This window comes from Phoxinus phoxinus (assembly GCF_949152265.1).
Source record: "Phoxinus phoxinus genome assembly, chromosome: 3".
NCBI lineage: Eukaryota > Metazoa > Chordata > Actinopteri > Cypriniformes > Leuciscidae > Phoxinus > Phoxinus phoxinus.
Window position 1 is genome coordinate 22,812,940 of NC_136878.1, and position 27,645 is coordinate 22,840,584.

Sequence of the window (27,645 nt, forward strand, 5' to 3'; positions counted from 1 at the left end):
CAGAGCTAGTGCAATGCCTAGATAACAAGAGTTTGTCGTTGATAATGAGGGACGCGAAACGTGATGGAAGAAGAGCACTGGAAATTCTTCGCGAACACTACGCCGGAAAAGACAAACCCCGCGTTGTGAGTTTGTATTATGAACTTTCCTCACTCCATAAGACTAGCAATGAAACGGTAACTGACTATATTATTCGAGCAGAGACTATATTTACGTCATTGAGAAGAGCAGACGAGCATATTAGCGATGGACTTCAGATAGCCATGGTAGTAAAGGGGCTACCTGATTCATACAAGCCATTTGTCGTGCACATACCCCAGACTAATGACGTTGTAACGTTCGGCGAGTTTAAAACAAAACTGCGAAGTTACGAGAGTACTGAAAAATACGGGAAAAGTGACGTGAATGTAGAAGACGACAACGTGATGAAGACAAGCGGGACAACGAGGTCACGTGGAAGAGGGAGAGGAAAGAAAATGGACATGACTGATGTCGAGTGTTACACCTGCGGTAAAAAGGGACATATGGCCAGGACATGTCCCGATGAATCTCAGGCGAGAAGAGATGATCGAAAATGGGACACACCACAGCGAGGAAATGGACGCGGTCGAGGACGAGGCCGTGACTACGTGAAGAAAGCAGATGGAGAGACAGAGGCAGAGCCTACATCTTTCTGTTTCTTCAAGATGAGTGACTGTCCCATTCAAAGAGGAAACAAGATGGGTCTCATGGTCGACTGCGGCGCTACAACACACATGATCAATGACGCCACAAAGTTCAAAACAGTTGACAAGAGCTTCAGGCCCGAGGATCACATGATCGAGCTTGCCGACGGAACCAAGGTGAGCGGGATGGCGAAGATGAGGGGTGACGCCGAAGTCTACTTGCTGGACAGCGAGGGACGGCAAGTGAAAACGAGGCTAAAGCAAGCACTATACATCCCATCGTTTCCACAAAACATTTTTTCAGTCAAATCAGCTACAGCTAACGGAGCCGAGATGCACTTCAAGGATGGTGATAATTGGCTGATTCACGAGAACGGTACCAAATTCAAAATGGACGTGTATGGTAGGCTGTATTATCTTAACACTGTAGAAAATGAAAATGTTGATGATGTGTATAGTTGTCATGACATTCAAACGTGGCATAGGATACTTGGTCATTGTAATTTTGATGATGTTGCAAAATTAGAAAAGGTAGTTAAAGGAATGACGATAAAAGGGAAAAATGACAAGTCCAATCAAAACTGTGAAATATGCAGTAGAAAAAGTAGAAACAGACAGGCAGACGCTAAAGCTACAACCGTACTAGAGCTAGTACACACAGACCTATGCGGCCCTATAGAACCAGCAGATAAAGATGGCTACAGGTATGCAATAGCATTTACTGATGATTACAGTGGGATGATTTTTTCATACTTTATCAAAGCAAAGAGTGACACGACAAAAGCTACAGAAAAATTCATAGCAGACGTAGCTCCATATGGAAAGATAAAGTGTATAAGATCTGATAACGGTACAGAATTTACCGGGCAGGAATTCCAGTCCCTAATTAGGAGTAACGGGATAAGGCACGAGACCAGTGCACCCTACTCACCTCATCAGAACGGAACTGCCGAAAGAGGTTGGAGAACCTTATTTGAGATGTCACGATGCATGCTATTGGAGAGTAACCTCCCAAAGCAATTATGGACATATGCTGTACAGACAGCAGCTCAAATCCGCAACAGGTGTTACAGTAAGCGGCTAGAGCAGACACCTTTCCGTGTTTTCACAGGAAAAACACCTAACTTATCTAACATGAAGATATTTGGCTCTGAATGCTACGTATATAAGCAGGATAAGAAGAAACTGGATTCTAGATGTGAAAAGGGGATCTTTGTTGGCTATGATAAATATAGTCCAGCATATAATGTGTACTATCCTGAGACAGGAAAAGTTCTAAAACATAGGCTGGTAAAATTCATCAGCAAAGGTAGTGCAGATAGCCAGACTCAAACAGATTGCGACATGGGGGACGGCATTGAGAGTTATGGAGATACATCACCAAAGGTAGTCAGTCAAGGTCATGGACAGCCTAAGGAAAGTAAAGAGTCCAGTACTGAGGAAGGTCCGACCCAGACAGATAGTACTCAGAGTGAACAGGGCCAGGAAGAAAGAAGGTATCCTACAAGACAGAGAAAAGCTCCAGAATACCTTAATGAGTACCAGTGTAAAGCTGAGTGTAATAATGATAAAGCTGAAAATGTAGATTTTTTTTACAGAGTGGCTTATGATGTACCTAAAACATTTAGAGACGCTATGGACTCTAAGAAGTAAAAAATGTGGACTGATGCGATGAAAGAGGAGATTAGCTCTCTGATAGAGAATGAGACTTTCACTCTGACGCCACTGCCAAGAGGTAAACAAGCAGTGGGAGGTCGCTGGGTATATGCAGTGAAAGAGAGCCCAGATGGATCTGAGACTTGTAAAGCCAGATATGTTGCGAAGGGGTATGGTCAAGTGGAAGGGATTGACTATAAAGAGACCTTTTCACCGACAGCCAACATGACCTCTGTCCGAGCATTAATGCAGGTGGCTGTACAGGAGGATCTTACCCTACACCAAATAGATGTAAAGACTGCTTACCTCCATGCTCCGATGGACTGTGAGGTATATATGGAGCAGCCGGAAGGTTTTGAGACGAAATCAAAAACAGGAGAACACTTAGTGTGTAAACTCAATAAGTCCATATATGGTTTAAAACAGTCCGGGCGTAACTGGAACATGTTACTGCATGATCACCTTACAGAGAATGGTTTTGTACAAAATGATGCTGATCATTGTGTCTACAGCAGAGAATCTGAGAACGAGAAAGTGATTTTGTTAGTATGGGTAGATGACTTAATCATAGCAGCGAGCAACAACACCTTACTCAGTGATGTAAAAGAAATGTTGAAGAGAAGGTTTAAGATGAAAGATATGGGTTCACTTAAATACTTCCTGGGTATTGATTTTATACAGAGTGAGGGAGAGATCAAAATGACCCAAAAGAGACACATAGAGAAGATGTTAGCGAAATTTGGAATGTCCGAATGCAAACCGAGATCCACCCCATGTGAGCTAAAGTTAAACTTTGACAGTGAGGGTGAAGTCATTGACTCAACAGGATATAGAGAGATAGTAGGTAGTTTGATATACATTATGACATGTACTCGACCTGACCTGACCTGACCTGAGCTGGGTTGTTAGTAAACTATCACAACACCTAGCAGAACCAAAGCAACAGCATTGGGCTACAGCAAAACACCTACTGATGTACTTAAAGGGTACTATAGATCAAGAACTACACTACCGGAAATGTGAGGAAAAACTTCAGCTTGAGGGATACAGTGATGCTGATTGGGCAGCCGATAAAAATGATAGGAGGAGCACAACTGGATATTGTTTCAGCTTAACTGAAAATGGTCCAGTCATATCGTGGAAGAGTAGGAAACAGCCAACGGTGGCATTATCCACCTGTGAAGCCGAGTATATGGCACTAGCAGCCATTACTCAAGAGAGTATGTATCTTGTACAACTACTTAAAGGAATTGATAGTAGTAACCAGCATGTACCAGTCAAGATATATGAGGACAACCAGGGGGCAATAGCTTTGTCTAAGAACCCAGTATGCAGACAGAGAAGTAAACACGTAGATATTAAATATCACTTTGTACGGTCTGCACACACAGAAGGGAAAATATCTATAGAATACTGCCCTACTGCAAACATGGTAGCTGATGTCCTTACCAAGCCAGTGACAAAGGCTAAGTTTGAGAACTTCAAGGGGTATTTGTTTGGAAAATAATGTGAACTGGCAGATGTAATGAGAAGTTTTTGTTTTGAGATTACTGCCAGTATACCAAATGTTTTATTTTGGAGTTATGTATTATTTGTTTTTGTTTTTCCACTATAGAAAGATATAAACATGTCTTTGAGTGGGAGTGTTAAGTATATGTCACAATATGAATGGCAAAGCCATGTTAAATAGTATACCCAGTGACGTCGTTGTGCGTGCCTGCGTGCACTGTATATGTTATGAGCATGCGCAAAATAAACTATTCTGTGGTTGAGAGTTCCCAGAGAAAGAGATCATGGTTGTCGTTCTGATTTTTCTCCCGTGAATAAGTTAATCATTCTTGGTGACTGTGACACGCGAAAGACTGCTGCAGAAATGTCTAACGCTACAAGTGGCTTAAAAAATGCATATTTTATTTTGTGTGGGGACGGAGCTTACCTGGCACCAGTGTAAAACAAATATATTTTAGAGTTTTTGCCTTTTATTGTGATAGGAAAATATGGGATCAAAAAAGTAAGCATGCCGGGACTTGAACTTGTGTCACCTAAAAAGCATCCACTCTTGAAGTCAGTGCACTGACCACGAGGCTGTGGGGGCCTATAAATTAACAGCACTTTGATAGATATTAGAAGATCCTCCTCGTGTAAGAAATACATAAGGAAACGAATCCGACGGCAAAAAAGCATACGTCGGAATCCGTTCCCATTATGAGAGGTGTTGATGTAGTGGCTTGAATAAAGGTTGACAGTATTTTGTTTGTGGATCGAATCATCGTTTACATTTAAGCGTTTGGTAGATTTTTGATCCAGAGTGACGTAGATTGAATTTCATGGTACACATTTTGTATTCTTTTCAGATTCTGCTTTCCCTGGGAATCGAACCTATGACCTTGACATTGCAAGGAACAATGCTCTACTGTTTGAACTACAGGAAAGGTCTTTAAATAAGTGCATCAGTTTAAGGAATAATTTAATGGAGTTTTTGCTGTTTATTGTGATAGCAGAGTACAGGATCAAGAAAAATCACAAACTGGGACTTGAACTAGGGTCACCCAAAGCCCTACACTTCTTAACACCAGTGCACTGACCACTAGGCTATAGGGTTCAATATATCAGCAACAGTTTAATAAATATTAGAACCTCAATGTTGAAAAAATACGTTTCTTTGTATATGTAAAACATACTGTGTTTGTTTGAAGGTAAGTTTTTTATTTGCAGAACAAAATGCATTAGTTTGTGAGTGATATTTTCTATTTGCAAACAACACTGAGTTTGTTTGTGAATAGTTGGGTGTGAGTAAAACACGTTTTGTGTGTGTGTTAGGTTTTGTCATGATTCTAACTCCATAGGTGTAGTTCATTTTCCAGATCACTAGATGGCAGCGTTATTTAATCTGTGACAGGTTGGTTTCAGTTAGAGCGTCAGGACAAACGAGCCAAAATATTGCTGAAAACTCAGAAAAACAAAATCACATGTAAACATTTGGATACTATACTTTATCTGAAGGAACATGTGCAGGTAGTGTTTTATTTCTTATTATATGGTTCAAAAGGAGAAGCTCTGTTCTGGTCGTGTTTGAGAAATTGTTTTCATTTTTTACCGCAAAATGCCTTATTTAGCAGATACTAATAATTTAACAGGACACATACAGAGGCAGAGTAAGTGGCAGTTAATGTATCTAAGGGACAAGAGGACAGACAATCCGTATAAAAGGAGACATTACAGTTGTGGCAGCAATCAAGATTAGGCTATGTTTCTCTCTTTTTGAAGGGAAGCTTAGTAGCCAGTCTGCAACTCTGCATCCCTCTGAGCTTGTATGTGTGTGAAAGATGAAAGTCATAAACATTACTCCTTTCGTTTCTCAGTTTCATTCTCTCTCATAACTGAACTTGATTAGGCCTACATGAGCCAAAGGAGAGAAATAATATCCTCTGATTGCTGCTGCCTTCATTCATAAACAGGGAAGACAGTCTTGATCTTGTACAGTACGTAAACGGATATCACTCACATAAACACTACTGTATTCAAATTACACTTAATTACTTTTACAAGGTTCTTCCCCATCAAATTACTAAACATCATAGCTGGCACCGGTGGCATCAACAAAAACAGCATGAATGCATCATAGTCTCCGTTTCAGATTGTCTGTCCGTCTGAACCTCTCCTCTAAAAATATTCCTTGTTTATCTGACATTTGCAGTAATGTTGACCTTTCATCTCACCACACTCATCTCTCAGACTATGCTCCTCTTTCCCATTTTCAGGAAACCCATCCTATCTCATCTTCATCTAGGCCTGTGCGATATTGAAGAAAAATGCGATATGCGATAACTCCTTAAATAATGCGATATTCGATATGCGATACGATAATGCTTAAAGTGTGTAAAATAAACTTAAATTATCTTTAAAATATATTTAAAATGATATAACCTACATGTGTTTCACATTCTTTTTATGACAAGAAAACATCCTTATAACTTCTGAAAGTGAACATCAGCGTTTTACTGTAGCATAAGAAGTGTCAGTGTAAACCACAGAGTTTCAGGTTATCCTACATTAGGTTTATTTAATAAAAGATACTGAATCATAAAATATAAAACATTGCTTAGTTTTCACTGTATGAATTAAATATATCCTGATACTTATTAAAGCTAAAAAAAAATTATTTTGTTCATGACCCCATTTATTGCAAGCTGTTGCGATATGCATATTGCGATATATACATTTGCGCTATTTCGATAAATTCAATATATTGCGCAGCCCTTTCTCTCTCTTTGTGGAGGATTGTACATGAGTCGATACTCGATAGCCATAAACCGTACGTGGTGCACCTTAATCTTTTTGTAGGGGTGGGTTGTCTTATAGTTCTTCTGACACTGAAACTGTTTTTCATTTATTTGAACATTGTGCTCGGTTAAATGATCAGTTCTTTCTTCTTTCTCAATGGTTTGCAGGAATTGGTGAAGCTTTCTTTTTTTAAAACATCTATAGTGTATGGTCCAAAGTATTCAGCAAATATAGGAAAAATAAGTTGACCCTACTGAACTTTTTGTCTGGTACAGCAGAACTCGATATCTGGAAATCTAGAAGAAGAAAAATTGCTAGGACAAGGTTCTTTGAATATGCTGAACATGTTTATTGGACTGGTGGCATCTTGGCTAAGGGTAGACCATGCCTAATACAAATTGGTGAAGTGTGTACAAATGTTAATGTCTCTCTCTCTCTCTCTCTCTCTCTCTCTCTCTCTCTCTCTCTCTCTCTCTCTCTCTCTCTCTCTCTCTCTCTCACACACACACACACACACACGCACACGCACACGCACACACACACACACACACACACACACACACACACAGAGACATGCATACACTTTGATTGAACGTTGTGTTTTTGCCATGTAACCCCGGCATCCTGGCCAAATTTGCCCAGTGGCCTCTGTCCATCATGGCCTCCTGATCATCCCCATACTGATTGGCTTCATCACTGTCTCCTCTCCACCAGTAAGCTGGTGTGTGGTGGCGTTCTGGCGCACTATGGCTGCCGTCGCATCATCCAGGTGGATGCTGCACATTGGTGGTGGTTGAGGAGATTTCCCCCTTCCATGTAAAGCGGTTTGAGTGCCGAGAAAAGCACTATATAAATGTAATGAATTATTATTATTATTATTATTATCCTTTGTATTCATGGATTTGTAAAATTTCTGCCTTTGTGTCTAAAGATGGGCTCAGACGAGGAGTTTTTAAATCTTAACCGATTGCAAAATCTTGTTGCATCATGCACATAAAGGGAATCTTCACAGATGTTTTTCTTTCAAATCTCAAGCCTGTACACACTACAAGATTTGAAAATTGTGGCGCGTCACACACTACAAGGTATTCTTAAGAATATCATGCCAGATTTAGCACCTCACGTGATCTCACGAGGGAACCAGATGTTAACAAAATTAGATACTGTGTCGCGGTATCAATTCTTATTCTTTGTTGCAAGAATAAAACAGCCGTGTTGTTGCCACATTTCGATCAGACGTCCCTCCATCTCCGTTGTCCACAGGACCCGTACAGCTGCTTGTTGTTTCGCGGTAGCCATTTCACAAGTTCCGTCACTTTCATCTCCTTGTAGGCTTAAGTCTCTCATTGGATATTGTGGAAGTACTGACGTAAGAAGTAATCATCCCGATTTAGAATCCTAAAATCCGGGGCGGCCTCAATGTATCCGTGAGCAGATCGGGAGGTTTAAGATTTGATCTGTAAACGCCTCGCATTACCAGATTATCTGGCCTAACATCAGAACCGAACAATGCCCTGGTCACGATTTTTTTTCTCTGAATGTCGGGAGGGGTAAATCGGGCATAAATCGTCCTGAAACTCCTGTAGTCTGAGCCAGGCTTAAAGGCACCCACACACTACAAGATAATTGGGCCGATTTTGAGCCAAATGCTCCCCTTCCGACAATCAAAGTCCTTATATTGTTCTACAGATTATTTTATCAGATTTTCCTGTGGTGAGGTCAGGTGTGTTAAGAGTGATCGAATCTGCTCGGAAGAACGTCAGGGCCGCAGAGAAAGCAAGCTGACGGAAGATTCACCTCCAGCTCGCGCTGTAAAGTCCATGTTCACTCCGTCTCCACGACTTCATCCAAACCTTTTTATTTTTTCGCCCGCAAATTTTCTGTAAAAAGCAGTCCATACACTAAGCGCCATTTCTTCTTGCCTGTCGTCCGACATGTTTGTTTATGTTTGTTCTCTAAAGTCACGTTTGACCGTGTGAGATTTTGCGAGATTTCCCGTGTTCACAGACGGGACTCTGGTTGTTTGTGAATGGAATTAGTGTGTGGTGTGCTGTATTGGTCACATCACTGCACTCCACACACTATAAAACCGTGAAATCTATTTATTTATCGTCATGTTTGTGGTCTCTCACATTTTTTTAAATCTGAAAATAAGATTTTAAATATATTTTAGTGTGGGACAGCCTTAACGCTCTCTAGTGCTACTAGATTGAATTGAGGGCATCTACGGTGTGTGCTGTAGTTTACAGGTTTTTCTTTATTTGGGGTTTAAGTCTGGTTTTGGCCGAGATTCATAAGCTGTATTTTTAGCAAAATTGTTTCTCTTAGGCCGTGTGTCCACCAAAGCGTTTTTTCACGCGGCTGGCGTGTTTTTTCAATTGTTTTCAATGGGAGCGCCGCGTTTTTAAAACGCCATGCGCGTAATGAGGCGCTGAGTGTCTTTTTCACGCTGAAGCGTTGAACGTTTGGCGTTTTTTAGCGTTTGGAGATGAAGAATGTTCAACTTTGGGTAAAACGCCACGCTTGTCACTGTCACTTTTTACCCAACCGTCCAATCACAGTGGAGGAGGGGCGGGACTAATATCACACCGACCAACGGATATTCTGTATCATAGCAACAAAGCGTCTCAACTGAAAAAACGTTGCGCTGCCAAAACGCTCTCAAGCGCCCACAGCTAGGCGTTTTCAGCAGAGCGCCTAGCGTTTTCAGCTGGCTAAAAACGCTTTGGTGGACACACGGCCTTAGTCCTTAGGGCCTAAGCTGTGGGCGCTTGAGAGCGTTTTGGCAGCGTTTTTTCAGTTGAGACGCTTCATTGCTATGATACAGAATATCCGCAGCACAGTTTTTGTTCGTTAGCTCTGCTGGTTGATTGTCGTTGTACAGAAAGAATGTTGTGACAGTTGGTCGGTGTGGTTTTTGTCCCGCCGCTCCTCCACTGTGATTGGTCAGTGGGGTAATAAGTGACAGTGATGAGCGTGGCATTTTACCCAAAGTTGAACATTCTTCAACTCTCGGCAAACTGTAAAAAACGCAGAGCGCTTCAAGTTCAAGTTCAAGTTCAAGTTAAAATTTATTGTCATTCCGCTAGATGTGGGGGCATCTAGTGGAACGAAATGTCGTGCCTCGCAGGACCACGGTGCTACATAAATAAATACAGACATACAACAGTTCTCAGCGTAAAAAAAAACGCTCAATGCCTCGTTACGCTCATGGCGTTTTAAGAAACATGGCGCTCCCATTGAAAACAACAAATATTTTTTTCACACGGCTGGCATGTTTTTTCAATTGTTTTCAATCGGAACGCCGCGTTTTTAGAACGCCAGGAGCGTAACGAGGCGCTGAGCGAGTATTTAACGCTCAAGCGTTGAGGGCTCAGCGTTTTTTACAGGTCGCCGAGAGTTGAAGAATGTTCAACTTTGGGTAAAACGCAGCGCTCATCACTGTCACTTTTTAGCCAACCGTCCAATCACAGTGGACTAAGGGGCGGGACTAATACCACACGGACCAACGGATATTCTGTATCATAGCAAACGATGCGTCTCAACTGAAGAAAAAAAACTGCGCTGCCAAAACGCTCTCAAGCGCCGCAGTTTGGCGTCTTCAGCAGAGCGCCTAGCGTTTTCAGCTGGCTAAAAACGCTTTGGTGGACACACGGCCTTAGGGTGAGGTTACACAATGCAGTATTTTAGGTTTTCTTTAAAATAATTAGCTCACCCAAAAAGGCCTTCAGATTCGGAAGACTGAATGTAGCACATGAGTCATATGAACTACTTTTATGATACTTACATGAAATTTTTTTTGGACATTCTCCATTCATATGTATCAGGGCTTGACATAAATTGCTCACCAGCCACTGTGGCTAGTGGTTTTCCAAAGTTACTAGCTACTCAGCATTTTCACTGGCCACAACTTTGACATCGATACCATAGGAAAAATAATATTTTTTTTTATTTTATCTCATAATTTGGCAGCCGGTATATTAGGCTGCTGTCACTTTAAGACCTGACGCACGGACCCATTATACTATTTTATAGCCAATGCACTTGCCTTTATGTGCGCGCACTTTGGGTGTGAGCACAAAATTTACGGGAATGAGTAAAATTATGCTCAATATGCGCAGTCCCTCGCGGAAATTCAAGCCTTGTAACACCAACAATATTCAACCGGAGCAAATGAAACGAGTGAGTAAGTTGACGCGAGTTTGTTTGCCATCGCGCTGTTGGTGAGATGAGAGAGCGAGAACGTGCAGCTGGTAGGCTATTGTGTCTCCTGCAGAAGATTTTCAGATATTTCAGTATCGAAAAAAATTTGACAAGACTTATTTCAGATGCTTTTTAAAAGATTTGAAAAAAATTAAAAAATTAAACCTGCCAAAATGGCTAGGGGTGACTATGTCAAGCCCTGAATAGGTTTGTTTTTGAGTAACTGCTCTCTTCCATTTCCTGTATGATTAAGGCCTTTTTAGGCTTGAATATCCTTTTAAAAACCCCTTGGACTATTAGTGGTTTAAAGTTCTGACAACAAAAGAGGCCACAGTTGCTAGTATTTAATGTGGAATGGGTCTTTTTAAAGATAGTATCTGTCTTATTTATTTTTTATTAAATAAACTTAGCATAGGTTGATTACAAAAAAGGGAAATATTTTGACATTTTATTCTGAATGAATTTGGGGAAAAAAACCTAAAACCATTAGTCATTACAAGCTATTGTATGACACTTCTGAACACTCTGTGAAGGCCCTTTAGATCATATTTCTCATTGTCTCTCATGTTATTAAGATCGAATTCCATCTCCCAGTCCTTCTGTTCACCTTCATCTCTCTCTCTCTCTCTCTCTCTCTCTCTCTCTCTCTCTCTCTCTCTCTCTCTCTCTCTCTCTCTCTCTCTCTCTCTCTCTCTCTCTCTCTCTCTCTCTCTCTCTCTCTCTCTCTCTCTCTCTCTCTCGCCTCCTCTCAGATGTAATGATCAGGCTTTCATGTTAAGTCTATCAGAAGTCCCATGTGTCAATACAACTGATTTATGTTCCTTTGTATAGGATCACACTGATAAAAAAAAGAAGCACCACATCTTCATCTCTGTAACCTTCACCAATGACATTTTCAGCTTCTCTGCAGCTCACACTGTTGGAATGATCAACAGTAGCCTACTGACTGAGCATTCTTACAATATTCAACTGATTTAATGTCACACAATGTTTTAACCAGTTGATATATAAATGCTTTTCCTTGTTTCAGAGTCTTTTCAAAGGCCTTCTGTGGTTTGCCTAGTAATTAAGGATCTAAGCTGGAAACTGAAAGGTCACACGTTTGATCCCAGGTATGGATGACAACACCATTGTGCTTTTAAGCTACTCACTTAACCCAACGTTGCTCCTGGAGCCTGTCCTGACAATTGAGGTATTGTAAGGGACTTTAGACAGAAAGCAGCTATTAAATGAAAAGTAATCAACTCCTCTTTTCAATCTTCTTGTCAGTTTTTGTCTTCTTCAGAACTTAATTTTAGCTCAGATCACACTGCAATTGATTTTGTTGTCCATGCAGTAGAGTATCTTCTATTGGCCGTATTATATTCTCCCTCCCTTTGATCATATTTTACCCATTTGAGAGAATGAAATGTGAGTCACTGCTGACACTGCAGATCAATCCTCCTGAAATACAATGAAGGAGATATACTAAAAATGGATGATGTAAGCTGGATCTGTTTTTTTTTTGTGAATCGTGAAAATAATATTGTCCTAGCACTATGAGAAAACTTGAATGATTAAGATCAGAGCAGAACTTGCTGTTTGTAGGATGTTCTAAACCATCCAATGTGCAATATAACGGCCGGTACCATATGAGAAGATATTAGCATTTTATTTATTTATTTGATATTTCATTGCGCATACTCATTAATCCTTATTTTTGCATTTTGATTGCATTTGCCATCATCTAAAGCTTGCTTAAAGTTCATCTTTAAAAACACTAATAATTTATTAACAGTTTAATTTTTAGCAAGTCTCAGAATGAATGTCCATTTTTCATACTGTACATTATAATGTAGGATTTAAGTTCTAATGGGACGTGAGACAAACTAAATTGAAAATTTTTATTGAAAACTAAAATAAAATGTCACTTTAAATAGCCTAAATTTTTTCCAAAGATCGTTTCTTTCATTTTAGGTAGTTTTTGTATCACACTGATGTAAGTTCAAGTGTTCGGTTTTTAAATAAGTTATTTATTTATTTGATGCTATAAAACGGGGTGTGACGTCATGATTGACAGCAATGATTGTCAGATTCACCAACAGACTTTTTTCTGGATCTTCAGGAGGAGATTGGAGCTTTAACTTTAATTTCTACATTTCCATTACTCTCAGTTGTGAGGTTAAAGGCCATTTTCATTCCCTTTTCCCTTTCTGGGCTGTTTTGCAACTGTGATAAAACCTCCTGATGCTCAAAGAAACTCTGGGTTGCCTTGCATTTTATATCTGGCCTTCGAGGACATTGTTATTAATGTTGAAACAGTGACCCAGCAGGTAATTCTATGGTTTGCAGTGTGCCAATTTTATAACAAGGGTCTCATTGGTTGCATAATTCATTTTTATTATCTAGAGTTTTTGGCATGGTTGAGATCTGGACAGTGTGACTGGTACCTGAAGCATCAGTTTAGAGTGGGAAAAGCTTCATAATGTCTAATGAATGGATGAGGGCAGCAGGCCAAGAAGACCCTCTTAGCCCCAGCCCCATGCAAAACACCCGTGTGACCGCTTCTTTGTTGAAGGGTAGTGAAAGTTGCATACAGTCTCACTCCTCTGCTTTAGTTTAATGAATTCCAAGAATTCTCCAGCAGAAGAGATGTTTCCTCAAGGCCTTTTGGCCTCACCAGTCTACAGGCCATTTGTGGAAATGGAAAACATCTGTTTGCTGAGACCAGAGGATTTCACTTAAGAGATTGATGCTCCTTGAAATTGTCTGTCAGTCTTGTCATGAACATATGCATTAGCATGCATCCTGTGTTTTGTTATTTTTTGTTTCATTGCTCACATGACTTTTGTCTTTCTGGATCTGATTCTGACAGAGCCAGTTTTAATTTACTTTTATATTTGGCAGATCCTTGTATCCAAATTGACTTAAATTGCATCCAAGGAATACAATTTGGGAACTGAACCCATGTTCTCTAGCAGCATGCTCTACTTTTTGAGGAACGGTGAGATGGAAGTGGAAAGCTTCATTAGCTCCAAACGTTTTGGTTCTTGCCTTCCAATTGCTATTTAAGATGATTGAGATGAGACATTCACATTGAGATTGAGATGAGAGTGATGAATTACTGAGAAAGAATTATGGCTTTTGCTCAGTAGGCTGCCTAAAAAGAACAAAGGTCTTTCTTAAGTTCACACACTTTCTCTAAAATTTGGCCCTTAGGCCAGCACGCATTGTTATGCAGCATAAGGTTGTAATCTGTTGCATTTTCTACAGTAAGGCTCAGAAGAGAAGTAGAGAAGTGATGGGCTGGAAATGTTATGAGCCATGTCACGATATCCATGGTGTCTTTTATTTTCTCACTCCGTTTGGCACACTACAATGCTTTATCAATAATGCAGTGAAATGGTTTTAGAGCTGGGAGTGCAGCAGTTAGTCTCCTTAACAGACCCTTGTGTTGTCCACACACAGAGCTCCTTTTCCAAGGAAAAATTAGTTTTTTTTTTTTTTTGGTGATAGTTCACCCTAAACAGAAAATTCTATCATTATGTGCTCACCTTTTTGTTATTCAAAACCCTTTAAGAATTCACTTCTGTTGAAGATGTTTTTGAGAATGTACAAGCTGCTCTTTTAAAATAACAGGATTAATAGCTGCTGAAAATTCAACTTTGCCATCAATAAATTACCTTTATAATGTATAAAAAATATAAGTAATTTTTATCAATATGTAAAATTTTCTACATGTGTGCCAATTTTTTATGGTAAGCCATATGGCTTCTTATTTTCATTCGAAAGAAGTAAGTTTGCAACAATTAAGGAAAGAAAGTGATAATGTGATAATAAACTGTAATTAGTCAACAAACTAGTCGTGGAGTCTACACAGTCAATAGACAGTAGCCTGCTAGTTTTAGTTGTAGTCAACATACTTATGCTAGACCTAAATGTTGGGAAGGAGCAAGCAGTTTGACTTTGTCCTGATACAGGCCATGGGCCACCTTTTCTGGAAACCCTGCACTTTAACATCTGTTTTAGTATTTGCCTGAACGTCTTGACTAATCTGTGAGTCTGCCGTCCTCAGACCTAAAGCCTCGAGCTCTTTCTGGCATTAAGATCAGGGAAGTCAGTACAGTATAACAAATGAAGAACCAGCTCTATTCTGTGTTCCTTGTGTCTTCTTTCATTGAATGACTCATGCTAGCAGACATGCCTGGTTACTCTGCTTCAGCCCATCTTTTTTACCCTCCATGTTTCAGACAACAATACCATCCATTGCAATTAGATCTGGGCCAGGGTGGTCCCACCTAATTATGAGCTTGGTCCACTCAGTGCTCACCCCAACTAGTGACACAATTACTAAATATCATTTTGATCAAAATTTCCATATTTATTTAATTTATATTGTGTTTTAAACAATGAAAAATCAATTACTATTTAGGTCTCATAATTTAAGTATATTTATGATTGAGCTAATCATAATTATCCAATCAGCTAATTTTAATACAATGATCAGTCTTTTCACTTGAATTGTAATGCTGACATGTAAAAAATTAAATTTTAATGACAATTTAATTTTTTTAATATAGCCGCAAACAGCGACACGTGGCCAAGCCTCGAACGGGCAGCGATAGCAGAGCCAAAAGAACAAAAAGACAAGAAATAAATAGAATGTACATGAAGAACAGATAAGTTCAGAAGTACAGAAAAGAATGAACAAAATGACTGGAAAAAGATTTCTAATCTAAGAGGAAGTAACATTGGTACAATTAGTATGCGCCACTTAGAGGACACGAGGTTCAGAAGTAAAGGTGAGGATGAACTGAAAATTAATGAAAGTTCTGATTAGAATTAAGATTTTTTTTTTCAAAATAAAACATTTATTATTTTTCTAATCCAAGAGGAAAAAGCATACCTGGATAATAAAGGAATCGGAGTAACACAACATTGCACACACTTTTATAAAATTGCACCACGCAGGAATAGAAACCACAATCTTCGGTTTAGGTGCCTGTCACTTATCACCTAGTCTCAGCCTCAGACGTCACGCCCACGGAACGTTGGCTAAACGTCTGATGCATATGGTACACTTAACTGGAAACACTTCAGGAATGTCGAAGTCGTCATCTGATTGGTTGAATTTTATCGGATTTCCGGGGGGCGCGAGTGATTCCCGGGGGGCGCCGGGAAACAAAGCAAAGACGTGTGATTGCGGAAGAAAAACTGTTGTGTTTACATGAGTGACAATGAGCATTTATCAAGATCAGCTAAACGTAGGATTCTCAAAAGTATGCGAGGTTCGCGGCATAGACTCTTTAAGAGATGTCCAGGAGTTTTGTTTGAGGCACTTAGTGGAGACTTATTGCACGCCGGTCTGTTGTGGGGACATTTCCACGCCCCGAAACGTGACGCTGAACGAAACTAACTGTAATTGGTTGTTTGACATGTCGGTCAAACGGCCTTATGGGCAGGCCTTGGCCAAAGAAAGCTGCTATGAATTCCAGACCTTCAGCCGTCAGTCTGAAGGTCTGGCTACGTGAGACTACTTATCACCTATCATCACCATGCACTACTTGGAATACATGCATTCAATAGTTCAGGAGAGAATAAGCTCAAAATGAAGATTTAGTAAATAAATTCACTGCATGTTATATTTAATTAGTTCATATTAAATCATTATCAGAAAGTCATAATGTTTTGAACAGAAGCACCATTTCTGGCCACAGTACCTCTTGCGGTCTGGGCACGCTCCACACCTGATTCAAACCCACGACCTGAAAAGTTCGGGGCTTGTTGCTTAAAGCTACACTGTGTAGGAATTACTCCCATCTAGCGGTGAAATTGTTTCTAAAATTACTTTCTAGCCTCTCCCATTCCGAGGGCGTTTTAACTCCTACGGTGTATTATAAATGGCAGATTCTACGCTTACGAGAATACTTGATTAGTTGGTAGAAGTAATTATACATTAATGAGCACATATCATTTTGAAAGAACAAAGTGGTTTTTGCTAAGAATCAACTTAAAAAATTACACAGTGTAGCTTTAACAGTGCGCCACTCAGTTGGTGCACGAAGCTGGCGGGGAGAGCTTTCAGTGTGAGAATTAGCACATTAAATCATTAGTTAGCATACTAACCAATTCGCCTTTGGCTAAGCCACACCCTAGAATGTAGATTGACCAAGTCAAGTCAAGTCAAGTCAAGAATATTTGTATAGCGCTTTTCACAATACAGATTGTCTCAAAGCAGCTTCACAGTATTAAAATAAAATAATAATAAAACGTCCATGTTTGGTAATGCTAATCAATAGTAATATTGATTGATTCATTAAATTGAATATCCCCAACTGAGCAAGCCAAAGGCAACAGTGGCAAGGAAACGAAAAACTCCATCAGGTGACCCAATGGTGACATAAAACTCCATCAGGTGACCTAATGGAGAAAAAAAAACCTTGGGAGAACCCAGGCTCAGTCGGGGGCCAGTTCTCCTCTGGCGGTTCTGAACTAGAGGCCGGATTAAGATTAAAACATTTATATGAATGCCTGGTTAAAGAGATGCGTCTTTAATCTAGTTTTGAACTGGGAGAGCGAGTCTGAGCAACGAACAGTATCAGGAAGGCTATTCCAGAGTTTTGGAGCTAAATGTGAGAATGCTCTCCCTCCTTTGGTGGACTTAGATATCCTAGGTATAACCAAAAGCAAAAATTGACCAATCACAGCGTAGCCAAGAACGAGCTCCCACAGAGGTCCGACACTTTTTCACAGCGCTCCATTGACTTAAACACAGGCATCTCATATTTTTGGTCTCGGCAGGCCGTCGTAGTTTTATCAAAAATATGGTTAAACGTTGTGCCTGGGGCATTTGTATCACAGATACGCGTTTCCCAGAGAGGTTGGAGGGGGTGTCCGTTTTTTTCCCTTCCCAAAACCGAAGTCAAATCCTGACAAGTGTCGTTTTTGGATAAAACTGTGTGGACGTCCTCTCAGTCATCGAAACCCCTTCAAGGATCAACAAGCACACTTTTGTGTGCTCTAAGATAAATTTAGCTTTTAACCTTACTGTGAATTTATACTAGTTAGACAGTTTTATGCTGTTTTAGGTTAGGATTTCGGTTCTCTACCCCAATTGTTGATAGCACACAGTGCTAATAAATACAACTTTATACTCGCGTAGTCCGTTTGCTTTGTAATAACGATTATAGAAGTGAATGGAGACCTACCCAGCTTTGCATGAACAGTGTTGCTCCTTGATATTGTTAGTCCCAGCCTCCGTCTCGATTAGTAGGATATGCGGTGGTTCATTTTTTGACTATGACCATATGCTTTTGCCTCTATTTGGATGCCTTGTTGTTGCTTGCGTTTCACCTTGTATTTCTTCAATATAGCCTTCGAACGCATATTGCAGCCCCTTTTGCCTAGCCTACTTCTATCGGACAGTTTATTTGCTGCTTTATAAAAGTTTGATACAATTTCAGCAGGAAGATCTGTCACAGCATAAGCCATGTTGATACCAAACCAGAGCCCAGATGAAGTTGACAGACGTAGCAACAGTAACTAAGGGGGTCGGGGCTTAGCCAAAGGTGACTCGGTCTGAAGATCATCTTAGACAATTTTCGTAAAACTTGGTCAAATTTGAAGGAGTAGCAGCTACAAATGAGCCTTTTCAAAATGGCCATACTGCAAAGGGGGAAGTTTTAATGTAAGATGTTGAATGTGATCAGTGAATCAGGTATTCAGGTGAACTAAATGTAATTTTTCTATAACAAAGGGTTCAAAAGTTATTTTATATGAATTTTATATAAAAATCAGGTTTAATAAGATTAATTCATTAAGACATTGTAAATTGCATGATACAATCTCACTCTTCTACTTTGATTGAATGAATTCCGAGAATTCTCCAGCAAATTTACTTTTTCGCTTCATTGTTTTTAGTGGGAACCCCATCAACACTGCTCACCCAAAAAAAGATTAATTTGATCTAAATAGGTTTAAATTAGGTTAGTAATCTATACATGAATTGAACTGTCACCCACCCAGTTTCAGACGGTTACAAAAGCTGTGGAAAGCAGCAAGTATATAAATGTATATAGAAAAAAAAACAGCCTCAGAATAGGACACACCAAAACTTTTGGAAGCTCTTCAGTCACATTTAAACTTGTACATCTTTTATAATAGATGAGCTCAGCGAGACCTCATTTAATAAAACCCACCACTACCAGAATACCGTCTAAGTATTTGCTGTCTCTCTACTAGTGGACTCAAAAATTTGTCTGCTGACATCTTCACCAGATCATGATTTTAGCCTCTGTAGTGTCATGATGTGCAGTCAAGCGTTCAGCAAAGCTCATTTCATTTGGTTTTCTGTCACAAACAAATTTGCTCCAGTCCATCTCTACTGAACACTCCCCAGATGGAAGTCAAGAGAGCGAATTGTTCGTTTAGATATTCAGAAGTTATACAGCAGCCCATCTAAAATTGAATTACATCAGATGTTACACCAGAGGATTTGCCAGCTGTGTTCGCTTGCTCTTTGGTGCATGCGTGCATGTGCGTTTAGTTGTGTGTGTGATGTGTGCATGCATAGAGTATGTTGTGTTTGCTTGCAGTGATTTGATACATTTAGACATAAGATGGTCGGCACAATGAACATCTCAGTGCCTGCAGAGAACCATGGCGCCACAGGATGCCACCGTCTGTCTGCTACTGTGGTGTTTCAGTGTGTGTGTGAAAGGGCACCTTGTTTTGGTGAATAATTAAAATCCTTGTTAATCAGCTCATCATTGACTGCACAGTGAGTGAACAGGCATCCAGCCATGATATAATTATTCACACACACGTACACACACTCCTTCCGATTCCCATTTCATACACACACATGCGCGTATACAAACGATAACCAGCGCATTTAATTGAATGATCATCGGTTTCCCCCTCCCCGGTAATATCCCATGGATTCAACAATCAGATGACTGTCCAAATCAACACACACATGCATTTTTGTGAATTGATCTGATGATCTGGAATGCGAGAGGTCATTTCACAATCTTAAAGTATTTTTAACCTTGTGTTAATTATGCATTGAAACGTGGGCCGAAACGTAAAACCTGAATGTCTCATATCTCAATCAAAAGGCTATTTTTTATTATAAAAAAAACAGTCACAAAAGGCAGCAAAATAGTGTTGTTGCTGAATCCGTCTCAGTTTATATTTGGTACTTAAGCATCCGTGGATAAGAAACTCTTAATTTGCTTCAAGAAGAAAGAGCTCACCATTCAGGACTGTTTTCATGCTCTTGCTTATGAAGAAAAACAGCCACTGGCATATATGAGGATTGGTTTATTTGTTTATTCTGCTAGAGATCTTTCATTATTCCTGAGAAATTAAACTGTTTTCAAAAAGATTAATACCGGGTTTAAATAAAGGTTAAAAACTCAGATCCTCCCTGAATAAGTAGCAAACCACTGTAGTTAAGTGGTGTTAGTTTTGTATTTCAAACTGAAGAATTACTCCTGAGAGACAGTTTTTCCAGAGCTAAAACTTTTTTGAACTGCTTAAAATAAAGAACTCAAGTGCTTTGAAAGTTTCTGTTCAATATGAATACTAGATCTTCCACTGTTCTGGGAGATGGGAATCTTCCCAGCGCACTAAATCATGATCAGATTCATTGAGCTTCTATTCCTGACATGTGAGCTGAGATGAACAGATGAAAAAAATCAATGCATATATCCATGCATATATGAGCAAATCAATGCAGGATTGGATGTCAAATAAGCTGTAACTGATCTGAAAATGTTACACTGATATTACTGAGGGGAGAAAGTGGTTTGTGGGTTGGGGGAGGGTTTGTGTAGTGTTCATGTTACAGTTTTCGTTAATAGTGTTAATCAGTGTTTTTTGTTACTGGTATTATGCACCAATAATACAAAAATCTAAATACCAAGTTCTGGCGTGATACTAAAAGTCCATGATCTGAATATAACTGAACAGCTGTTAGCAGTCTGCAGCACACATCAGAAACCCTCCACCTTCCCTAGCTTCACCTGTATAGATCTGCTAAGGGGATTATTTTATGTATGTTACATGTGTAGCAGGAGCAGCATGTCTTACATGCTCACAGAAATGTCTTTGAATGTATTGGCAGTAGCAAGTCTCGGTACTTGCTCTGCAGCAGCAGATCTATTCCGCAAAGGCCAAATACATTAACATCGCAATTTGCCACATCCATTACCATTACCATTACAATCTCTTTGAGAGTTGTCATGACAGAATTATTGTCATTTGATCATTCTTTCCATGTTATGGCCGATATTAAAATGTATAATATTTAGACAAAATAAATGTAAAATATAACACGAAAAACCCAAATCAATTGTTATAAATGTTAAATGTCCCTATTATGCTATTTTAAAGGTTCCCAAATGTCTCCCACAACAGGTTTACATTCACCAAAAGAAAAAAAAGAAAAAAAACACTTTAATTTTCTCATAATATATATTGTACATCACCACATTTTTCAATGATTCTCAAACGACTCGTCCCTCCTTTCCGCAAGCTACTGTGCTCTGATTGGACAGATGGCCCAGTCTGTTGTTATTGGTCTACCGCTTGCAGCTCCTGTCGGAAACGAAACGGCCATTACAATAACTGAACTTCAGCTCTGGAGGCTTCCTAAAAGGTCAGCGATTGCACACTGTAAACTAAAGACAGGAACGATGGCGTCGATTTTACCATATCAATCCGAGCGCAAGTCTGATGATGAAACATTGGAAGAAGTTATTCAACCCGAACCGCCATCGCAAGGACGACTCCAGCAGGAGCACATGCACAGCACTGCACATGTGGTAACTGTATTAACTATATCAATACCAGCACATATGTTAGTCGAGCACTAACGTGAATGACTGATGTAACATTAAAGTTTGTAAAACAAATCTTTCTCCATCCTTTATAATTACTCAAAGTAGTAAGGACAATTGGCAATCTACATTAATGGACAAAATTTTAGGTATCAGTGGTGAGGTGCCAAAGCGGATTAGCAGAAGACAGTAATAACGTGAGTTAGCCGGTTAGCTACACAATATAAAACACAAAACTACTTATTTTGAACACCAGGTAGAAACTGTACATCAATAATTAATCATACTTACAGGTTGTTATTCAGAGGAGCAAGCTGGTCCAAATAAAATGGGTGCCTACCCATCTTTCAAGAGCAACCGTTTTGCAAATCCCGCATTGAACTCCTCGAGATTTGAGAAGCAGTAATCAGTAAAATGACGGGAACACAACGAAAGATTGGGATTGTACTGCTGTGGTATTGTTGAAAAAATTATATTAACCACTGATTCTTCGCAGCCTCAACATTTGAAAGTGAAAATAAAACAAGTTTACTTCCACAGCATAGGACATAGCGGGCCCTTTTTTAACTATCTGAAACGCAAGTATCAAATGCGAAACGCAAGTAACTTTGTGGGCGGATCCCGGGAGCTGTTGCTATTATACAGGCGGGATAAATTACTCTTGCGCTCGAAGCAAATCTAAAATGGGTTGGTCTGAAGTAGCTTCATTATTCATAGGTGTGGGGTTTAAACCAATCAGAGCGTCACATCACATTTCCTTTAAGAGCAGGCACGCTTGTTCCATGGCGGATTGCTATTATAACGGCGGATTTGCCAGGCGCACGCCAGGAGCAACCCGCCCAAATTAGCTTCGGTTAAACAGGCGTATAATCATTTGGGTAAATGTGTAAGCTAGATTTATGCCTCTTTTTTTCACATCTTCATGGACACAACAATGATTTCCCTCGTGTGTTAATATGTTTCCTTGTAATAATGTATGATTTGCAAAAATTAAAACTGCTGCCTCTGTTTGGATTAGAGAATCAAAGTGTATGTGCGTTGTTCACACGGTACATAATGGCCAAGCATGCGCCCTTAAAATAGCATATATGACTAACGCGCAACGCGCCACTGTCTTTAGACTAGGTTTTTCCTGGTCAGTGGCGGAATTGTTTTCTGAAACTGCAAAATAGCACCAGGGAACGTTTGCGCCGGAACACACCTCCTCTTTTCGCTGAACCGCCCCCGGGAGCGCAAGTGCATTCCCTAATTTACCGACATGCGTCTGTGGAGGAAAAAGTCCGCTGTGCGCGGGTGCAAAATAGGAATGATACATTGTACAGTGTACAGGAATGTACAGTGTACAAAGTCAATTGCGCTGGGTGCAAGATAGGGCCCAGCGTCTTCTTGACATGATGTTAACCACACGAAAAAGCTATAGTGTTTGAGGGCGGGTTAAGTTGTTTGCGAGCGGAAATGTGGAACATAGGCTGCCATTAGGCAAATATGTTACCCAGTGACGTGTACCCATCACAGAAGTGGGGTTCAAATTACTGGCGACTCGTTTTGGCGGATCAGAGGTTCTTTCTTTTGAGAAACAATAACTTTATTTATTGTGTGCTTTCAGCTTCACACGTTTGCAGATCGTTTACATTCACAGACAGCTACATTACACATTGCATGAAAGGAAACGAATTTTTGTATCACATTATAATGTTCTGAAAAATTGATATTAATTTTGACATTTAGATTGTTTAACACTGTTAGTAATTAGTGTTTTTAGAAGATTAACTTTAACTGTTAGATGACAGCAAATGTAATCTAAATGTAAAAAATAGAGTAAATGAGTATATACAATTAAATATTCAATGTTGACTGATACCAATTTATTAAAGAAAAAATCTCTCATACCACCCCTGATATCATAAATCATAGTTTTTATTAAATGTATAGTTCAGATCTTCTAACCATACAGGTTTATAATGGCATGAGGCTGAATAAATGATGACAGAATTTTCAGAATTTTTTTGGGTGAACATCCCTTACTATTTCTATTATACCTTACTGTTAAATTAGTGTTATGATTTTTTGTTAATCTTAAATTGCAGTCAGTGTTTCTGTTACTATTGCTACTGGCAGTGGTTGCGTGTGTGTGTGTGCCTACTTTTTGATAATGTCCTCCTTTGTATATATAAAAAAGACAAATCAACAGCATAAAAATAAAATTAAACAAAGTCAAAGTTACCATAATATGGCAATACCAGAAATATTTGACCTTGTGGGGATATTTTTAATATATAAAATGTATAATATGTTTTATTTAAAATATAAAAAGTATAAAAATAATTATTTCTATGGAATGTCCCCATAAAATATGAAAACCCAACATGTGAGTGTGTTTTCATGCCGAGTGAGTTAAGTGCCACAGCCCAACCTGAGAAAACATTCAATTAGATTTACAAAATTCCAGCGTTAATAAAGGAGAATCTGACATTCACATAGCCGCCCACCATTCTCCCTTCCTCACTTCTGCACTCCTACTCTCAGTATTGTGTGCACTAATAATAGGCATTAAAATGAGTTTCTGATGCCTGTCTTCCAAATGCCACGCTGGGGATGAACGATCGTTCAACAGAAACGATTAGATAATTAGACTGTCCTCTCTATGAATGCACACAACCACACACACACATATTGATCTTTTGCATGATCACTGTACAGTAAATAAACCACTCTCTCAATGGCATCACTCTTAAGTGATAATGACACTTGTCACTTACACCTACGCTGTCTTTCCATACATGAGCTGACTATCCCATTCACTATGGATGGGATCTGAGATTTCTAAAGGACATGTCAACTCAGGGAACGCTCTCTTATCTGTTGTAGAAGGATACCATGTACCTTGCAGTGTGGAATGAACCATAAGGGGGCAGTGCGAGAATGTTTCAATGTGATAATGGGCTGAAATGGTCCTCATGGTTAAGACTTATCTGACATCTTTGTACTCCACATGAAGTGCAGACACAAAGCCTAAATGTCTTATAAGTTAAAGAGGGGCAGTGTGATCTGTGTGAAAATTTTTGTTTTTGTTAGGGCTTGAATTTTCATAGGATGTTTTTTTTTTTACTCTTATTTTATATGGGTTTTGGGCCTGGGTGTTTGTTTGTGACTTTAAGGCGTGCTTGTGTAAAATATTTTAAATGTATGTTTGCTGTGTGTTATGATCAGAAGCATGTATAGGTGATTCTTGGTTGTTTTGTCTGGTTTCAAGGTGAGGTTAGTTTGACCTCTTCTGTTTCTGCTCCACTTTCGAAAGCGGAGGTTAATCTGCATTTTCAGAGTTATGTCAGGCAAGTCTGGAGTTAAACTCCATTCACTCACTCGGTCCCCCCCAGCGCTCATCCCCACCCCGCTCTAGGTTGCCCCGTCAGGCCTTTTGTTCCAGTCTCATTGTAATGCGTTGGCGTGGAAACGATGCTTTCTGACACCTGGCCCACATGAGCCAGGCCTTGTGAAACAGACCTCATCACCACCAATCAGATCAGCTCTCCCACAAATCACAACCAATCAGATCACTAGCCTCGCAGACACAGCCGACGCCACAGCGACCGCCGACCTAGTTGTGCTCTTAAAGGGACAATATGCGCTCATCTACAAAGCCCCGCACCCATGAACACAGAGGGCTGTTTAGTGAGTCCTTCATCTGTAAATGATGTACTTTTTATTTGTTGATTGTTTGAACGGATTTTGCACAAAAGACTTTATATTTTACAATTTAAAACTCATTTCAATTCCAAAATATTTAGGTCTCTCCTAACTCAAAACACATTACTTAAGAATCCTATTTCCATAATTGATGTGAGAATCATTCCTATAGCTATAGAATCAGACCATCATGTATTTTTAATACTGCAGCTATAATATTTTTTATATCTAGTACAAAATTAAAAAGTAGTTCAAATAGTCAGAACTTTAATATGTAAGAAAATAATAATAATAATAAACCATAATGCATTATCAGCATTCATATGGTATCTGTTGATGACTGTGAATATTAATTAGTTAACAGTAGTCCAACTGCAATTTTCTGTTATTTTAAATATTCAACATTTATTGAACATATTTGTATGTTGTGTATGTGGTCAGGAGGCCCGTGCTTCAACACATTGTAGTCCCCAGTGATCAATTTTCAGCGTTAAAATACATGCGAAAATGGTTGCCGTAGTAGAACGTACACAGGAGAGTTCAACCCGCCGCCACTTTTACAGCTTTTTCACACCTCCCCTCCTCCCTTTGTGCGCTTTTTCTGTCGATATGAAAAATAGATGAGAAAACCTGCAACGGCGCATATTTGTGTGTGTTTTCAGTGCCGTTTAAATGCTTGAACTTTACTGAAGCTCAGTAGGTGCACCTATGCGTGTGTGTTGGTATGTATATCGTCGTCTGTCATATTTCGGCCTGCAGCTTTTTGCTGCTTAATTTCTTCAAGACCCCTTCTCTTCCTCCATCAGATCCACACAGGCCATTAACGTTCTTAAAAAACAAACACAAGAGCAGATTCCTCAAGAGGAATGCACCACACGTATTACCTGTGCTGAATATTAAGTGTGAATTTTAGTTTTCTCATCCGAGCCGAGGAGGTGGCAGTTTAGACTGTAATTGTTATATTTCAGGTTATTATAGTCTGACAGATGAAATTGCAAGATAATATTGATGAGAAAGTGTGTGTGTGTGTGTGTGTGTGTGTGTGTGTGTGTGTGTGTGTGTGTGTGTGTGTGTGTGTGTGTGTGTGTGTGTGTGTGTGTGTGTGATTATCAGTCTAAAGTAAGTTTGTGTATTGTTGAATTATATAGTTACGATTGTTTTAAAAAGCTCTAAAATCACTGTCCGACAATCCATAACACAACTCTTAATGGTCCCAGTGCTAGTGTATACTATTGACTGCTGAATTGACTATTTTGTGTGTGCAAGTGTGTGTGTGTAAGAAAGAGAGAGTTTGTTGCTGTGGGGGTAACAAAATATGTCTCTTAGATCTCTTATGTAATTCAATACGTTCATTTCAGATTGAGTTTCTTCTGATCTATATCTGTATGTCCTCTCACAGTGAGTGGTTTGTATGCTCACATCTGAACATCATTTCTCTCTCTTTCTGTGTTTCTCTTCAGAACACATGTTTTCCACTCAGTCTTTGACCCAGATGATGTTGGGTCTACTGGGACTAAGTACTCTTCGTGGTCTCTCTGTGTTAAGGACGGGCCAGGGAAACATCGATTTGAATATATGTAAACTCAGATAACACCTTAAAATAACCTGTCATTTTATTCACACAACATAATACTTAATAGAGTCTGTAGTCTGAAATCTATAGATTTAATGTGGCTATGTTCTTAATTTGAACATCTGGCTCATGATACATTTTTAATAAAACACAATAATATTTAAAGATGCGTGCAGCATATCAATGGTATAGCTGGCAAATGATCTGGTGCACACGTTAAACCCATAGTAATATATAAACATACTTTTCATGACTGTAGTGAACACATGTTTTCACAAAAGGCAACCTCAAGTTTGTTTTCATGTTTTGCTTTATAATTCGCTTGGCTCAAATAACTCGAAGGAACACATTTCTCAGAGGCTTAAATGTACGCTGAAAGTGAAGAATCAATAAATCTTGGGTGCAAAACTGTACCAACCAAAATGTTTGACTCTCTGCTTCCCTTCAGACTGACTGATCACCATAAAAGATTAGATAAATCAAATTTCCTCCAGTGTGTTTTTATTCTTCCAGCAGAGTGCCCACATAGTTCTTCCTCAAAGTCTCCTAAGTCTCTGCTCAGATCATGGCCGGATGGTTAATGATCTGGTGTATTAACGCAAAGGGAGGAGATTTAATTTCAGGAAAGTCGTGAACCAGACTTGGTGAGATCAAAACTGCCCTTGAGCAAGGCAGGTTGCTGCAAGGTGACTGTACTTACTTTTAATTTACAGTATGGCAAAGTTCTGCCAAGTTGTATAGTTTTGCGGTATTT

At 39.4% G+C, this 27,645-nt stretch overlaps 2 long non-coding RNA genes across 3 annotated transcripts in view; one reads left to right on the forward strand and one right to left on the reverse strand.

Annotated features, from left to right (window-relative positions):
- Positions 1 to 27,645, reverse strand: part of LOC306996212 — a 1,114,438-nt gene that overhangs the window by 298,754 nt on the left and 788,039 nt on the right. The gene's annotated exons all lie outside the window — the stretch shown is intronic.
- Positions 5,221 to 27,049, forward strand: LOC306996021. 2 transcript variants are annotated; one of them, XR_013796980.1, is made up of 3 exons: positions 5,221 to 5,336; positions 11,839 to 11,920; positions 26,779 to 27,049. It is a non-coding gene; the product is annotated as an uncharacterized lncRNA (long non-coding RNA). The 2 variants fall into 2 exon arrangements; XR_013796981.1 differs by lacking the exon at positions 5,221 to 5,336 and adding an exon at positions 10,677 to 10,787.